The following is a 16,728-nucleotide window of genomic DNA, read 5'->3' on the forward strand; positions in this document are numbered from 1 at the left end:
ACCAGACAACTCAAGTAATGTTCAATTTTTAAATAATCAAAATTAAAAGAGGTGAGAAAAAAAACAATATTGAAATTTTAACTTAGATGAAATTGAGAAGAATGGATTGTATCAAATAAATAGTCTCTATATAAAAGATTTGGATTGATTATTCAAGTGTTTCTAATAATATATGCAAAAAAAAAGAAATAGTAAAATACTGTTAACGGCTTTAATTCAGTTATTCTTTCCCTTACTTTTCTTCTTTTTTTTATTACCTATCCTAGCAATTATTTAAAAATTTTGCATGAATTTTCAGAACCAAATTCGAAGATAGTGCAAACCTACTACAATAATCCAACGCTTTTCGTGTTTACTTTTATATATTTCTAACTCTTTATTATTATATCGTTAATGAGACTATTAACTGTTGTAATTTGCCAGCATTCCTTTTATAATGAGGTTTTATAAACATTTTTATAAATTCTGTGATTGAGAAAATTTTTTGGAATTTTATAATATAACTAGCTAATAACCCGTTAAGAATAAAAGGGTTGATGGGTAATTAGTTAGTTTGTATATATGGTACTAAATATGCTTTATAGTAAAATTTAGGAGAAAAAGAGATAAAATTGTTGCAATGTAACCAGTGAGCATTAAGGGTATTAGAAATATCAAAATTTAAATTTGTGATAGAAATCATATTGGGTAAAATTAAAAATAGAGATGCTTCTAAATTTTTGAATTTTACATATGGGCTAGACATTGGTCTCAAAATTTTGTTTTGCAGACACAGCAGGCCTGATCAAAAAACCACGTCCCCTGCAACTTTCGCAATTAATAATGTCTTAAATTTAATTTTATATTTAGAATAAAATTTAAATTTGTGATCGAAATCATATTGAATAAAATTTAAAATAGAGATGCTTGCGAAATTTTTAATTTTAAATATGGGGTGGACATTGACCTGAAATTTTTTTTTGCAGACATAGCCAGGCATCAAAAAACCAAGTCCCATGCAACTTTCATAAAATTTTGCCATTTATTTCTATTGTAATTTAATAAGAATGTCTTAAATTAAATTTTATATTCCATTTATTTTTATTGTTATCTTAAATTTAATTTTATATTTAGAATAAAATTTAAATTTGTGATAAAAATCATATTGGATAAAATTTAAAATAGATAAAGGGCGAATCAGAATTATTAAAGTAAAAGAACGCTTAAAGACAAATGATTGTGCTATTAATCAAAATCCTTTATTTTCGGAGATGTATTTCTAAGATACTTAAGCGATTTGACTATTGGCTGATTATGCCATATATTTTATAATAATTTTTTCCAGTATTTTATTATGCTTCGGAAATTTTTAAAATATGTGAAGTTTAATTAACCCTATCTTTGCAAATTATAAATTTAATTAATTTTCTTATATTTGAATATTATTTATATTTATTTAATTATCTAATTATGAAATTATTTTAATTACAACATATCACATGAATAGGAGTTAATCCGAGATCATTTTAAGAATGCCATAGTAATTAGAATATAATTTGTCACACATTATAATTTGAAAATTAGGCGTTTGTGTCAATATAACCAATATAAATTCTCTGCAAACTGTTTTTTTTAAATAAAATTAAATATTCCTATGTTCCTATTTTGTGGTTGTGAATAGAGATCATCATAATTATTTTTTTAATTTCCTTTTAAATTTTTAATTAGGAAAAGTAAATGAAATGATTTCATTAAAAAATTTTACGAAAACGTTTAATCAAGCTACAAGGTAAATAGAAATTATAGATAAAGGTAAATAATAAATCCAACATAATAAATTGTATCTTAACACTGGATAAATAGAAGCATCACAATGATGCCCAGGGCAGGTCTCATACGAATTTCAAAGGATAATTTAGGATGGTTACTCTCTCAACTTACAACATAGTAAGTATCTATTTTGCATGCAATTTAATCATTTATTATTTTGATCGGGGCAAAGGGGGTCTAGAGAACTCGAATTCCCATAGCATAGAACAATTTATCGCCATAAGGCCTTTTTAGAGACGTAGCACTAGTATACCTTTTTTCTGGCCATTTGAACTGTAATGAACATAACTCGTTTACGATAACGCAAACACAACTATTATCACAATATAGATAAACATGGGAATAAATATGTATATTTATAAATATGAATCTACAGCTACACGTACATTTTTTTTTGCATATTTAAAATAAAAAAATAGATAAGCGCTACATTTGCCTACAATTCTTATGGCTTATTTTATTATTATTTTTATGCCAGATGCTAATATCCACTTTAATTCTTTGAAAATATTATATTAGATACCATTTTTGGTAATTTTGTAATGGCATTTCTAGAAATCATTGAGAATATCACTATTATTTCGAAAAATTATAATTATTCTAGGAATAATGTAATAAAATAATGCATTGAAATATTTGCTAATCAAGATCGTTAATCTTGCTTTAGCAAATATTGCGTTATTATTAATTAAGTATATCCATAATTTAATCTTAATGACTTGTTTATATTTAAGACAAGTAATAAAAATTTCATTATATCATAAAACAGGCAAGAATTTCCAGTAAAACTGTCAAATAATTGAAAAAGAAAAGTTATTTATAAATAAACAGTTAATTTGAATATAAAATTTGTAAGGATAATTAAAATGTTTAAATTGTAAAGGTAATTGAAAGGTTTAAATTTTAACCAAATTAAATAAGACCAGGCTAATATTTAAAAAATTGGATAAGCTGGATGTTAAATCCGCCCTACATCTGTCAACCTCCGACAATAAGCTGGCTCCCTACGATTTAGTAACTTATCAGGCCCTTCTCTTAAAACACCTCTCACACGATTAAAAATGAAATACCGACTTACCCTGAAACTCCTCTAATTGCGGCCACTTATACCGCAAGTCACGTTAGAAAGGCTATTCTCTCCTTCAAACGCGATTCCTCACCTGGGTTCGATGGGTTTCGCCCAATATTTTTACAAGACCTAACCGCACTTTACACATAACACAACAATGTGACGTTCTAGAAATAAATACCCAATTAATCAACCGTATGCTTACTGGAGGCATACCACAAGCCATTATTCCACTGCTATACGGAGCTAAACTCATCGCTCTCCATAAATCAATAAGATATTCACCCAATCGCTATTGGAACCACTGGGCGTCGAACTGCCAAACTAGTAGTTAGGAGATTATTGTTCACAATATCCAATCACCTTCGCCCGAATCAATTAGGGGTCAACGTATAAGGTGGATGTGAGGTATCCAACGGACCCCACCAACGATATTCTAGTCAAAAGACTTCTCGAACTCCTTTAACTCTCTAAGACGTGGGGCCTTTCTAAATCCTATCCTCACCCTCTACCCAGAATTCTCACAATTTATCTTCGATTGTTATGCTAATCCCTCGCATCTTCAATTCGGAGATAGATTGATTCCTTCTAGCGATGGGATACAACAAGGTCACCCTCTAGGTTCCTGTTTGTTCTGTCTGGGCATTAATATTTTAATACGAGACATTAATGACCAATGCAAGTTAAATCTTCATAACTGGTATATCGACGATGGTATACTAGCCGGCCCACCGACTGAAGTTCTGAAGGCAATCCAAATAATAAAATCCAGAGAGAAAAATTTGGGACTTCGATCAGACAAATGCGAATATCGTCCTCTTGGGATCATTGACTTAACCACGATACTATGTTTAATCATACACCATTGAACGCTTTAACACATCTCGGATCTCCAATAGGTAAATACGAGTCCTTTATCAAGTTCTTTGCCGATATTCTACGAGAGATATCCCTTATGCGCGATACACTATCTCGCCTCCCAGCCAGGGTTGTCATGCCCCCCCCCTCAGCGGGAGACTCCCGCATTTTTTTAGTTTACACGCAGACAACTCACTCCTGCAAAATTACCGCAATTGGGAATCTCCCGCAAAAATCTACTACAATTTTTTAATATCTCCCGCACAATTTCTTTTTAGCATTTTAACGTTTTTAATTATATAAATAATAATTTTGAGAGACAGTAATTGATTATTTTTATATTTTTAAAATAAATGTTAAATATTTATTCGAAAAACATGTCATTTTTATCCAATAATAAATCAACATTATTCATTTCATTCATATTTTATCATTTTCAGTGTGTTTGTATATAACAATATAGGGCTTGGCGCTTAATTATCACGTTCAGGTTAAATTAAATATATAATAAAATAATATTATACTGATTTCAATGATACTGATAATTATTTTATTTATTATATTCAATCACATTATTAATAATACAGATGCAACTACAGTTGCGGAAATCATATAAACCTATTCTATCATTACAATATGGGTCGAATATTTTCCCTACAATATTTAACGACTCCAATATAAATTTAAACTTTACTTGTGGTAGAACAAAAATGAACAAGGCTATCACAAATGTTTTATGACCTGAATCCAAGAGGTCAATTCTAGACGATTTGAAAGGTAGACATCCATATACAATTTTAACAGATGCATCTAATAAGGGAAATACTAAAACATTTCCCTTGATTCTTCACTATTTCAACAAGAATAAGGGTATTTCAATAAAACTGTTAAAATATTTTTCCTCGGATAATAAAAAATCCAACGATATAGCTAACCACATAATGGTAAATAGAGCTGACTCAGGGTTATCAATGAGTTGCTTGTCAGCTTTCTGCGCTGATAATGCCTCTGTGAATTTTGTCAAAAACCAAAGTGTATTTACCGAATTGAAGCAGCACAATAATGACTTAATACCAATTGGCTGCATATGCTATATACTACATAATTCTTGCTAGAAGGCAATGAATGTTTTATCTGTGCATATCGAAATAATTGTGATGAAATGTTTTAACGAATTTAGTTCATCAACTAAAAGAGGAGTTCGTGGAGTGGTCTGACTTGGAATGGTGTGAGTTGTTGCGACATGTCCCTATCAGGTGTTTATCATCGATATAATTTTAAAATTTTACCAACCTTTAAAAATTACTTCTTAAATAAAGATTCCCTGAAATTTTAAAAATTTTTATCGAGGATGAAATGACAGAAGCATATTTAGGAATTTTCACATGTAGGAAATCTACTAAATGCTATTAATATTCAATTGCAATCAGAAGAATCTTTATTAATGAAGATTCACAAAATTATGCTCAGTTGTGTTCATCTTTACAGTTAAAAATTGATAATAAATTTTATGTCACTATCACTAAAAATATTATATTAAAATGTACTCTAATTAATGTATTTTTAAAAGAAACAATTTTTATTAAGACAATTTAGAATATTTGCGATCAAAATTTGATTTTAATAATTCTATTTACAAATGTATAAATATGACCTTGGAACAGAAACCATCAATTGATGGTTTTATAATTTAATAAATATATTAAAAATACCGATAGATATTGATGTCTTGTTTTAGGAGATTGTAATTCTCTCTATATTTTATGATGCGCCAGGGTATTTAAAGTTAGATGGTTTAAAAACAGAGGAGGAATGGGTAGAATTTTTTCGTAATAACGATAAATCCCCATGCTTGGAAAAAAGATGCAAGTATGTTTTCTCCTTACCTCGACTGCCTAGGAGAAAGGAAAGAAATCGGATTGCTCTAACGACATTAGAGGCTGAGCTAATGGTTAAACAAAATTATAAATGCCATGCCAGCAATTTTATAAATATCTTAAAAACGACGGTAAACGTGTTCCATTATTTAAATCTCAAATAAAATATAATTAATATCATAATATTTAATTATCCATATTTTTTTTATATTTTATAAAATCTTTTTAATATTTTACATTGTAAAATTAAAATCGTTTGTTTTATAAAATTAATATATTTTAATGATAAAGATAGTATTTAAAAAAAAATTGTCTCGTACTATAGTTACCTATTTTGAAAAATAGTTACCGACTTTGTATTTACATAAAGTAATTAACAAAATTAATAGGCGGATAACTAAGTCAATTCAATATCCGATCGAAGGCCCGCAAAAATTTTTTTTAGCAATTTTTATATTTCTACCGCAATTTCCATATTTCTCCCATAAAATACCAAAATTCTCCCGCAATTTGAAAATTTTGACCTGGCAACCCTGGTTGTGTCTAAATTTGAAACAAAAATATACTGTTAAGGATCTTGAAACAATAATATATTGCTCTTGATTTTCAGTACTACAATTTGTTGATTTTCAGTATCTTTTTGTTGAATGGCAGGAATCTACAAATATAATATAATGTATCAGTTATGTCTAAATTTGAAACAATAATACATTGCTCTTGATTTTCAGTAATTCAATTTGATTGTTGATTTTCAGTATCTTTTTGTTGAATGGCAGGAATCTACAAATATAATATAATGTATCAGTTATTTTGAAACAATAATACATTGCTCTTGATTTTTAATAATACTAATTAATATTAATTTTCAGTATCTTTTTGTTGAATGGCAGGAATCTACAAATATAATATAATGTATCAGTTATTTTGAAACAATAATACATTGCTCTTGATTTTTAATAATACTAATTAATATTAATTTTCAGTATCTTTTTGTTGAATGGCAGGAATCTACAAATATAATATAATGTATCAGTTATTAAATTTGAAACAAAAATTTACTGTTAAGGATCTTGAAACAATAATACATTGCTCTTGATTTTCAGTAATTCAATTTGATTGTTGATTTTCAGTATCTTTTTGTTAAATGGTATCTTGTGCAGGAATCTAAATATATAATAAAATAGTAATTAAATCAAAAAATTTACCAAGAATATCTATTATATCAGTTCAGTTGTTTGATTTATCAGTTAGTTGGTAATGGAAGATGAATGAATGTTTAATAGGATTCTGTGGTGATTTTTAAAAAGAATGTAAAAAATTTAAAAATATCAGAATACCTATTTAATAGTTTGAATTTTAAAGTAGCTATAAACTTTGAATCGTATCTTCTATTTGATTAATTTTGTCAGATTAAGAAAAAAAAATCATTTTGCCAGATTAAGAAAAATAAACCTTTGCCGGGATTCGAACCTAAGTCCAATAATCCAAGCGACGTTCTTGCCGATTGGGCCACAAGCACTTTTCAAAATTAACGATTTTTTAAATATATATAGATTGAAAGTGTGACAGTGTCAGCGTAACGGTATTTTTGTGACAAGGCTTTTATATATTTTATAGATTATAGATAAAATTTTTATTATAAAACATTTTTGATCCTAAAATTTTTTGTACAAATATTTTGTGATTTCTTTATAAATAAAATTTTTGAGATATATTCTTATATTTTATTTTTTGATCTTGGAAAAATATTATTTTGAATAAGTTTTAAATGTGAGAATTTAAGGATTACATATTTTTTAATATTTGGTGTTTTATCATAATAAATGTTTTATAATTAATGTAAACTATAAAAGTGATATACTCATCTCAGAACCTTTAAAAATAATTTTAATTAAAAAAGCTAGTTGAGAATGTTTCAAGATGGTTTCAGTGATTGTAAAACATATAAAGGTGACAATTGTCATAATACTTATTTCATATATGTTAATTAAAAATTGAGAAAAATGATTACAAACATTTTTTGACATAATTTAAATGTATTAATATTACTGTAAACTATAAAAGTGACAATTGTCATAATCGTTATTTTTGAACTTTTTGAGTTTTTTTAAAATAAATAAGTAAAAATATGTTTTGTAAATATGTTAAATTAAAATTTCAGTGAAGATTTACCATAGAAAAGTGACATTGTCATAATCGTTATTTTTGAACTTTTTTAAATTTTTTTAAAGCAAATAAGTAAAAATATGTTTTGTAAAGGTTATTGTTACTTGCCACTATGGTTGCATTTAAAAAAGTTTTAAAAAAGTAACATTTTCATTTTTTAAAGAACGCATGTTGTTTTTTATTTCACCATTACAATATTTATTTATTTTTAAAAAATTATTTTTTATTTATATAAATAAAATTTTTTTTCATAAATTATAAATTAATACTCTTTTTTTTATACCAATGGTGGAAATCAATCTTAAATAAATATATATCTCTTTGATAAATATTTTGTTTTACTTATTAAATTTCCCAGTTTTAGGATAAATATGGTATTAGACCCTGCTTTAATAAATGACCCTTCAGAAATTTATATTTTCATCATATATTTATAATTTAGTAACACTAAAAATAAAGAGAGCAACTGCACAAGATTTCCATATGACGATCTAAAAAACAATTCAAAGCTTAGATGAATAGATTATATCCTAATTCTTTTTTATACTAGACTCTTCATAAGCTAATATTTTTATCAATCTATAAATTCTAATTACTATAATTTTTACTAATAAGTTAAATTTTGCAAAATATTTTATTTAGAATGCTAAAATTATTTAGAACTAGACTCTTCTAGAATTTTTGATTAATTTTTTAATTTAATTTTCATCATTGCACATTAAAAATAAAGAACAGCTCAAGAATTCCATATAAATGACCTAAAAAAACAACTAAAAACTTAGGCAAATTTTTGAACTTTTTTAAATTTTTTTAAACAAATAAGTAAAAAACCAAATAACTTTATCTTGTATGATCACATATTTTTACCTATCCATAGGACAGATAGAACTAATATTTGTCCTAAAAATTTAGAAAGAAAAGTATTAAAAATTGAACAAAATAAAATATAGGTAAGAACGTGTGCTGGAAGAATTCATCACCATTTATTGCCTCTAGTCTAATTTATAGTTCCTAACAAAAATATATCAATCATAGGTAATTTAAGCAATTTTTATAGTAACCACTTATACTCCTAAAATTAATTTATGTACATAAAATATATTAATTTTTCATTTAAAATGCTAAAAATATTTTGGAGCTTCCCGGAATGTCACAAACTATGGTAAAACATCGTTATGCAATCGCAAAATGGGTCGCATGAATAAAAGTTGCGAGTGTTTCAAGAACAACCTTAAATGTTCAACGAAATGTTATATTGCATTGAATAATTATTGCAATAAATAATTTTTTTTTCAATTCGGATTTTTTATATATATATTTTAATATTTTTTAATACAAAAATGTCTTAACCTCATCCCTATTCATTCATTATATACCTTAATTTTATACTGTTTTCTTTTTTAAAATTCCCTTTAGATCCCTTATTTTGGCCTTTTAATTATATGGTGCCAACCGCAAAAAAAAGAAAAAATAATTATATTATTTATTTTTTTTCATGAGGATTCAAAATTTTTTTTTAAGAGGAATTCGGAATATTTTTTAAATAATTTTTTCCGAATAAAACGTGATCCATATCCCAATACTACATATATAATCTTTTAGAATCAATCGTTTCCATTTATAACAATTCCATTTCCCACAATTGATTCATCTAGTTTGATCATATTCATTTCCATTTGGCATAACAATTCCAGTGTCCATAATCTAATTTATATTTATTAAAGAAAAAAATTAAAAGAAAATTTTAAAAGGAGTTGAGGTAAGCTGGGAATTGTGTATAAATGGAAATTTAATTTTATTAAAAATATTACAAAATTACAATCTTTCTTTATGGTCTAATAAAATATCTATATATATATTTTTTTAAATTAAGAGTTAATTATTTAATATATTAATATGTAATATATAGCGCTTTTGCCCTCTAGCGTTGAAGGTTCAGCAGAGCTACGCTAGATTTTCCTCATTTCTATCTAATTGGAACTAATTTAATTTGGGTATAAAAGTAAAAATATGAGGAGCCCTCAATACGTTTGTGGGCAAGCCGCACGTACTTGTAGGCGCAATATTTCGAAAAATGTTACTTAAACCTCTATAGGCTTATTAAAAAAAGGAGTGGAGCAGAAAAAGAGCCTATACCCGAGAACTTCAGTATAATTTAATTACTTTAAGGGTGGGTGGTGGCTGATTTTAAGTTCAAATTCTGTGTAAGTCATAAAGATTACTGATCAGTATGATAGTTTATAAAATACAACGAATGAATAAAAACAATTTATGCTATATAACACCTTAGTATTAATAAAATAATGATATATATAAATCCATATTTAACAAGTCTCATACAATTTTTCCTTAACACGCATAGACCTCTCTCTACCGCAAAACTCCTGCATTTCAAATCTGCGGCAATTTTTAAGATTTTTAACAAGATTAATATTTTTACAATTTTTAAATGTACCTAATAATTTTTAGAAATGGCATTTGTTTACTTCTTTATTTCAAATCTCATCCTAACTCGATAAATTAGTTAGATTTTAAGTGAATGAATCAATTCTTTTCCCCAAGCGTCTTAAACGAATTTCAGATTTAATCTAAATTTTTCAAGTCCCTTAACTTATTATTAGAAGAATAAGAATTTATAAAAAGAAAGGAGACAAAGAAAAGAAATATAAATTTTTTGGTAGATGACAAAATAAGGCATTCAAAAAAAATAACCTTTAAAATATATTTAATATTTAGATTTAGAAAACATTTAGGCAATAATATTTTCAGATTTCTAATTAAGTGAAGTGTTAATAAATTTTAAACAACTTAATTCATTTACGCCATTTTTAAATTTTTTTAAATTTATTCTCAAAGATTCCTATTGGAGTGTTAATAAATTTTAAACAAAAATTCATATACGCCATTTATTTTTAATTTTTAACTTATTCTCAAATTGTTAATTAGAGGAAAATGAAAGTGAATGTGAACAAGTCAAAGTAAAAATTATTATATTGAATATTGTTAATTTAAAGAAATACGTCTAAATAAAATTTTTAAAAGATGCATGACTATGCTTTGTATTTTTAACTATACTTTGCCTACAAATAAAATAAAAAATTTCTTTTTTATACCAAATCTATATCTAGTTTTTCAATTATAATTTAAATATAGAATTTTTTTTTATAAATTCAAAAATTCTTAAACCCAAGCTGAACCCGGAACTAAACCCGGGTTCAAAAATATTTCTCAGATCCGAACCCGAACCCACCGATTTTTTTATAACCTTAACCCGAACCGAAATCTGTCAAATTTTTGCCAGGTTTGCATCCCTATTTAAAAGTATTTTTTTCTTTTGTTATAACAGCTAAATTTTAGTCGATTTTTAAAAATCGGCTATCTCTAAATGATAGCCATAAATATATTGCATAAGCTTCGAGGTTTCGCTAATAGATCATTTATGTCATCTTACAGCTAAGTTTTCAGACTTGCGTGTTTTCTTCTGGATTTAATATTGTTAGTCATTTTTACAAATCGGCTCAAATCGAGTCTGACAACAATTAACATGTAAAGAGTCGGCATTCCGTACTTTAAGTACTTATCTTATATGGTTGAAGATTTATATCAGTGGGACAATAAAAGATTTTAACTTTTGAATTTATATAAAAATTACAAAAGGTGATGCTATACATCCCATAAAAGTAACTTTCAAAATGTTGCATTTTTTTTTAAATAATATGAAATTTATGTGGTTTTACATTGTAAAAACATTTCTATTTTAACCCTTTCGGTCGCGGTAGTGCAAATATAAAACCACCTTTTAACCTTTATATCTTCTAAAGGAGTTGATCATATAAAATGAAACCACCACGAATATATATTAAAAGATATTCTTTTTCATATGTTTGTGGAGGAGTTATTTTTTAATTTTTTTTTTCGCGCCTTTATTTCAAAATACGTTTTTTACGGTGATTTTTCTTAAAATTCCAATTTTAATTATAAGTAAATATATTTATTAAATATTTTTAAATATATATATTCCTCACTATTTTATCTATCTTTCTAATATTTATTTTTGCTCAAATAAATAATATTTATATATTATTTTGATCTTTTTAATGTGGTATATTAAACTAACTACTGCCACTTAACAACAATATTTTTAATATTTATTTTTTTAAATAATTGATAAATTTTGCCAACTCATTTCGCAATAATTTTAGCTTGTTATATATATGGATGATTATCTGGACATTCCATCTGAAGGTTCTTCGTTAGACAACTCATCCACTGATTCCGAAGATGATTATGAATCGGATACACGTTACCAAATTGATAGTGATGATTATGAATCGGATACACCTTATCAAATTGAAATTGATGACAATTCTGAACAAGATGCGTATGATCAATCTGCTACAAACCATAATAATCCTATCTGGTCCAAGAAATATTCTTCACAACCAGCATTAGAATTTGATAAAATATCAGGTCCAATATCATCTTTAAAAACGGACCCATTGTATCCATCAGATATATATAAGAAATTTATTAATGATTCTCTAATAAATACAATTACATTCAATACCAATTTATATGCCCAACAAAAAAATATTAAATATCAACCAACTAATCCTACAGAAATAAGAAAATTTTTATGTCTTCATATACTCTTTGGAATTAAAACTATGGCAAATTACAAAGATTATTGGAGTTCTAAACCAGAATTCCATGACAATTTTGTTTCATCCATAATGAAAGTAAAATGTTTTATTTGGCTTATGGCCCACATCCATATAAATGACAATATCTTAGAACCATCGAGAAATGATGAAAATTATGATAAATTATACAAAATAAGACCATTCATTGATAATATCCGTTCCTCTTGCTTGAAATATTTTCTTCCCTCGGAATATCAAGCAATTGACGAAGGAATGATTAGGTTCAAAGGCCATATAGGATTTAGGCAATACATGCCTAAGAAACCCACGAAACGCGGTTTCTAGGTAATGTGTAAATTTTGTCATTATTTATTTCGGCTAAACTATATTTTTAGGTTTGGATGAGATGCGATAATTCAGGATATATGAATGATTTTAATATCTATGTTGGGAAAAATAAAGAGGTTGAAAGTAATCTTGGTTATAATGTTGTAACAAAGTTTTGTGAAGGACTTCAAAATCATAAAATATTTTTCGATAATTATTTTACGAGTTATACTCTAATGGCCGATTTAAAAAAGAAAGGTATATATACTAGCGGAACACTAAACAAAAATAGGAGATACTTGCTCATAAAGAATATGGAAACAAAATTAAAAAGAGGTGAGTTTGACTGGAGAAGTGACAAAAATAATATAAGTATAATTAAATGGCGAGATAATCGTGACGTATTTATAATGTCCAATTATATTGATCCGAGATCAGTGGATACTGTGAAGAGAAAAAATAAAAAAGGGGAAGTTTTTGACGTAAAATGTCCAATAATGATAAAGATGTATAATAAATATATGGGGTCTGTTGACCATTTCGACCATTTAAAGTCTTTATATGAAATTTCGCGAAAGTGGCGAAAATGGTGGCTACCAATATTCTTTTGGCTGATAGATGCGGCGATTATCAATTCATTCATAATATACAATATTCTTACAGATAATAAACTCTCATCGAAAGAATTCCGAAGACAAATAATTGCTAGCGAATTGGCATACTGTAAAAATGTTAATAGGGATGATAATATTCATAATGATAATAATTATATATCAATGCAAAGAAAAAATAATAAACCTTATATCCTTCCAGAAATTAGACTAAATAATTCAGCTCATCAACCTCAAGCAGGAACCTCACGAAGGTGTACCTTCTGTAGTACAAAGTTAAATCCCAGAAGAACAAGGTGGTCGTGCAAATCATGCAACGTACCACTCTGTCTAAATAAAAATAGAAATTGTTTTGAAAGTTTCCATAAGGTGTCAATGATATGAATTTAAAACCACCAGGGAGAGCCGCCATTTTGAATTTAAAAAACTTTTTTTGTGTGTTTTATATTATATTATATTAGAATCAATAAAAAAATTAGTAAATATCGTGTTGCATCATATTAATTTTATGAGGGAACCTAAAGGGTTAAAATCTCTCCATTTTATAAATAATCTTTTACAAATACCATAAATTTAAGCTTTAATGAATATGAATGGATAAGGGCATATTGTTTGAGGCCGACCAAATAATTATGGTCAGAAAATATACTCGAGAAAACCATGTTGGACGAAAACAAAATAATTAAATTATTTTTATAGTATTATTATATTTTAATTCAATTGTTTGATTTGTTTCTTAAATTATTTAAAATATCATAATAAAGAGGATTGGCTGTTGTGTCTACTATGTAAGCGTTGCGAAGTAAGCTATATGAGATATATATAATTTATTCTAATAAGTGGCGTATCCAAGATTTTCTTATAGGGGGGGGGGGGGAATTTTTTTCTGGCCTTCGGCCAGTTTTCCCCGGCCTTCGGCCCGGTCTTATGTTTTAGCTATTCTATTAAATTATTCATAATTTAATAATAATTATATTTCTATTTGTAACTATTATTTACTAATTCGTGCTAATGGATATTACAAGCCTATTTTTTATTATTTTTAGTTAGGTATATTATATTTAATAAAGTTTTTTAAATGTAAAGTTGATAAAGTTTAATGTCATTTTTTTTATAAAATTTGCTTTAAAAACTAGCCTTAGCTTAAATTCTCATACAATATAAGTATAATATAATTTTCTAATTGAAAATACTAATAGTAGTGTGTATAAAATATTAATGTTGTTAAACGGCTCGTTTTGAGTCGACTTTTAAAAACGGCTAACTCAATATTTTCGCCAGAAATATTAACTAAGCCTCGAAATTTCGATACTATATGTCTAGACCTTTTCTCCTTCTATGAGCAAAATTTTCAGGCTTGCATAATATTTTTCTGAATAAATAACTGAGTTAGCCGTTTTTAAAAATCGGCTCAAAACGAGGTGTTTAACAACACTATAAAATATTGACTAGAAAATAATTTAAAAAACAAGTTTTTTTAAACTTCTTATCAAATACAATATTATAATTTTTTTATTAAATACTAAAATTATAATGTGTTTTTAATTATCGTGGGAATGTTGCCAATTCATCAAGAATTTTGTTTGTCGTTGGAACCAAATCTCTGTGGATATTTAACAGAACTAACCCATTTAGCCGAGATTCGGAAGTAGTACTTCATAAATATGTTTTCAACTTTCTTAAGTTGGAAAGTCCTTTCATTCGTACATTTTATAATAGGAAAACATAGTAGAATATAAAACAACTTTAAAATATTAGGCCAAGGTTTCTTTACACCGATTGAGCGCATCAATAGCATGCTCAGGTAAAATAGCCAAACGTAGTAAATATTTATACCACAATTCGAATTCACTGATTAAATTTATTTCAGTATCAATATCATAGGAATAAAATTTTGCTAAATATTTAATTTTACCAATAGTGGCATTAGAAAACGAAGATGGATCTTTGGGTATTAAAACTTAAAGATTGCTAAAGACTTGCTTTTTATCTAAAAACTGTACTTTTATTTGCGATAAAAAAGTATCTAAGAATGGGATGAAAGTGGATATTTTATAATATTCTTCAGTTGAGCCAATATTTATTTTACATCTCAATAATTGCCCAGGTGCTAGACGAGGTTTAATTAGTGTTATATCATAAAACTTAGCCTTCGATTCAACGTCTATATAAATATTATGAAAATAATCATCTACATTCATTCTTATTGTATCTACCTGTTCATATATATTTTCCGCCAAATCAATAACCTGAACCAAATCTAAATTTGGTTTTTGTAAATTTCTACAAAATAATGAGCTATAGGAAAATAATTTATTGATGCAAATAGCAGCAATGATAAACTCTGATTGATCAATTGAATTCAATAATGATATCCAGGCGCGTACGCAGGAATTTGGTCTGGTGGGGGGGGATAATAAATATTTTTTAATAAATATTATTGTTTTTTAAAATATCAAGCATAAATTTATTAGGACTAATAACTATTCCTAATACACAATTTTAAATTAATGTGAATTATAAAAAAATTATATGTAAAGAATCACTTAAATGACCCAAAATAGAAATTTGAATTTTTTGAGCCTTACACAAAAAGTTTCTTAGGAATAATTGTATTTTGTATGTTATATATTTACAATGTAAAATCCAGTCTTCGTTGGGATCGAGCTAATTTTTCAATTATCTCATCCTTGCTTGTCGTCAATGCCTATGAATATTCAAAAGATCCAAACCTTTCAATCTATTTTCGCATATTATACTTCTTGGTATGTTTTTCAGAGACCTGCAGGCCCGGCCCCTGGGCCGGACAGTATTTTAATTTTTTTAAATATACCCGGGCCTGGCACGAAATTTTTTTACCCGGGCTGGTCCTGAATTTTTTTGAAAAAAAACCAAGGCCGGGCTGTATTTTTTAAATCAGCTTATATTTAAAATCGTTATTATTAGCTATTAAAATCAAAAATAAATATAATTTATTTTAAAAAAATACGGGGCGGGCCTGAAAATTTTATTTAAAAAAAAGCCGGGCCGAGCCTAAAAATTTTTTTAAAAAAAGCCGGGCAGGGCCTGAAAATTTTTAAAAAAACCCAGGCCGGGCCGTAAAAAACTTTTAAAAAAATCCTAGCTGTGCCCTGCAAATGGTACTTCAGCAGGCCTCTGTTATTCTTCTTAAAAAAGAGTGTTCTCTCATTAGTTTACTAATGGGAAGAGTTTATAAACCCTTTTAATACATTGGGAATTAATCTAAAATGTGTTTGAAATAATGCAGAGCATCCATAGCATTTTTTGGGACTATATCAACTATAGTTAATCTTATAAACATAGTATTCAGCTAGTAAGCCATCATTAGATAATTTAACATCTTCATA

This window comes from Gordionus sp. m RMFG-2023, chromosome 1, assembly GCF_954871325.1.
Source record: "Gordionus sp. m RMFG-2023 chromosome 1, tfGorSpeb1-WG-v2, whole genome shotgun sequence".
Taxonomy (NCBI): Eukaryota; Metazoa; Nematomorpha; class Gordioida; order Chordodea; family Parachordodidae; genus Gordionus; species Gordionus sp. m RMFG-2023.